Source organism: Urtica dioica, chromosome 8 (assembly GCF_054948205.1).
Source record: "Urtica dioica subsp. dioica isolate 48M chromosome 8, U.dioica_male_clone48M_v1_H2, whole genome shotgun sequence".
NCBI classification, from domain to species: Eukaryota; Viridiplantae; Streptophyta; class Magnoliopsida; order Rosales; family Urticaceae; genus Urtica; species Urtica dioica.
Genome location: NC_142763.1, coordinates 8136216 through 8139323, shown reverse-complemented (window position 1 = coordinate 8139323; position 3108 = coordinate 8136216).

The following is a 3108-nucleotide window of genomic DNA, read 5'->3' as shown; positions in this document are numbered from 1 at the left end:
CTTTTCTGTACTATCTTCTTTTGACATCTCTTTCTTTCCTCTAAACATCATTTCATATTCCTCACTTTCAACTATCAAATTTATTTTCGTTACCCAGAAGTTTTAAATTCTGACGATAAAACTTTAAACTCTAATATTTTTAGTAAACTTTAAGTTTTAAACTCCGCTTCACAAATCGTAAATTGGGTTGTGATCCTCTCGCGTGTAGATTAAGTTTTAAAATCTAACAGTTGTCGTTCCGACTTTGGCGAAAAACGTGGTGTTTTTCGGTGACTTTGTGACCAATCATCAAAACGAATGGTACAACAATGATATTCACAACAAATGCTTTCAATTAGTACATATCTAAACATCTGATCTTTCTTTGGATCATTACATTGTAACTACAAAAAACTGATGAAAAAACTGAAATACTTATTAAACAATTATTTAAAAACAAAAATAATTGCAAAAAGTTATTTGATTACAATTATAAAAAAACTGATAACAAAAAACAAAAATAATTTAAGTGATCATGTCATTAAAGTCTTATAGTACCTTTTGGTTGCATTCTCACAATACTGTCTAGTCGCCGTCGTTTCAAATAAATTGCATTCTCGCAATAGTTACTCTTATTTACTTTATTTTTTCATAGACAAAAAGTTTTCTCTTTCTAATCACAACAAGTTTTCTCTTTCCAATAGTAAAAACTTTTCTTCCTCGTATCTCACACATAAAACTGAAAAGGTTCTTACCTCAAAATAAATAAATAAAACAAAAAACAAAACAAAAAAACCTAAAATTGAAATTGAAAGATAGGGGCATTAAATAAAGAAATAAATCAAAATTACATTATACATTAACAATATTACATGATTAGTTAGGGGCATTAAAATTGAAAGAAGATAAAATATTTCACCCGTAAAAAGACATAATGTATTTTTGCGTGAGATTTGAATTGAAGACCTCTCAACCGAGATATATATGGGATTGCCACTATATCAATTTAGCTATCTCAAAAGTTCTCTATTATTATTATAAGAAATAATTGTTTAAAGTGAAGAAGTATTATTATTATTGTTAATATTATTATTATTATTATTTGCACAAAAAACATTAATAAACTAAAATAAACATGTATAAAAATCAATAACATATACATAATTAACGAATATAAACAAAAACTTACCAGAACATATAAGAATTTTGAACAAATAAATGTGAGAATGATCGAGACCAGCGAAGAAAGTGCTCAAATATTTAAATCAGATTTGAAAATCATATGCCTTAAACTAAACGAAAATTATATCCAAGACCTAAAATTTTGAATGACTGCCCAATATTCAAAATAGATAAACATGTAATTACTAAAATTAATTCTTAATATTAAAAAAGATCTTCAACAAATATAACCAGGAATGAGCTAACAAGTTTGGTAGAAAACTTTTGTTTGAAAAAAGGTCAAAACTCCGGCTATTGAGTGATTTAAAGAAACTTACTAATATTGTATTGCTCGTCGTTTTAAAAATGCTTGTCTATTTGTGAAGTACTTGAAATGTTAGCTATTTATCAGTTTAAACGTATCAAGAGACTTAATTGATATGATTTTTCATTAAAATTCAAGAAATAAACTCACTCTATAGCATCATCCATAGCTATTAGTCGTCGACATAACAGCCACCGCGAGCCTTCTCCAATACCAGCATCGGTCATTCCTGACTGCAGTGAAGTTTTTTCGTTTTTTTTGCTCGGGATTTTATGTTACAATTTTAGAGGTAGATCTTTGATTGATGTGGTTTTTAGTCTCACTATTTAGATATGATCAATCTTTGATGAGAGAAATGACATAATCAAAGAAGTCCCAAAAAACGCAGTCTCCAAAACAGGTAAATGCAAAAAAATTAGCTAGTATTAAGTATAACTTGAAAGGACCAATTTCATAATTTTTGCTATAACTTTTATTTTTATTTTATTTGTGATTCATCTTTCATCTTGAGTTTTGGATTTCTCTTTCAGATTTCTTGTAATTAGGCCGTTTTTATTTTATAAATATACTCATTGAGTCAAGGAGCAATTCTAAATAATAATTAAGCAAAGTAGCAAACTACTCAATTAATGGATAATATAAGGATAAGGTCACAAAAAATTTAGGATTTTTATGTCATTTTCGTATGCATATTCAAGCCAACGTACAAGTACCACTACCACCACGCCAACTGTTTGAAATTAATATACGTTGCACCAATTGTCAAAAAGTTTTCATATGAGAAGAAAAACCCTTCGTCTTAAAGAGAAAAAACAGAGCGTAAATTTTTTCAATAACTTCCATTAATGATATTGTCCAAAAAGGCGTTGAAATATATGAGTATATGACTAGGATGTTATTAGAAAATATATATCCAGTGTCTCATCAACTTCGGTCTGAAATTCCTAACCACGGACGTAATGACGTTTTCTCACTTTTAATTTAACATTTATTTAAGTTCTACCGTACACATCATAATTTGTGTATCGCGAAAGATTCGTGCATGATTTCCGGTCAAGGAAGAATAATTAATTATATACACAAATAATGTCACGGTTATATTTTATCTATCGTTAAAGTCTTTGTTCACGATATGTCATATCTTAATTTAAATAAAAGTGACAAACTAAACGTAGAAAGTTAAAAGATTATGGTGAATCAGCTTTTCTTGGCAAAGAAAGAGCACCTGATTTTTGGTTGGGACTGCTTAGGGTGCTCTCAAGTCTCAACATAGTGTTTTCTGCCGAGTCCGTTGTAAATAAAGAGATTATTGACTCTTTTTATTACCAGTAATTGTCCAAAGCTCAAAACCGCCGCCATCTACAACATTGCGATCCCATCTCCGTCATTCAAATTCCAGCTTCTACCGACGCGAGATTTTTCTTTTTCTCTTGTTTATATGTGTCAATGATCTAGATCTAGATTATGATTTTGTATCACCGGATCTTTGATCGCATGATATTAATTAGTCACATTCTTTTATATCTTAATATCAAATATGAAAATAATTTTTTGAGCATATGGATGTGGCCCGCAAGAACGCAACAAGTAAAGATACAAGTTTTGATTAATGATACATGTTACATTAACAAATGGTGACCCAA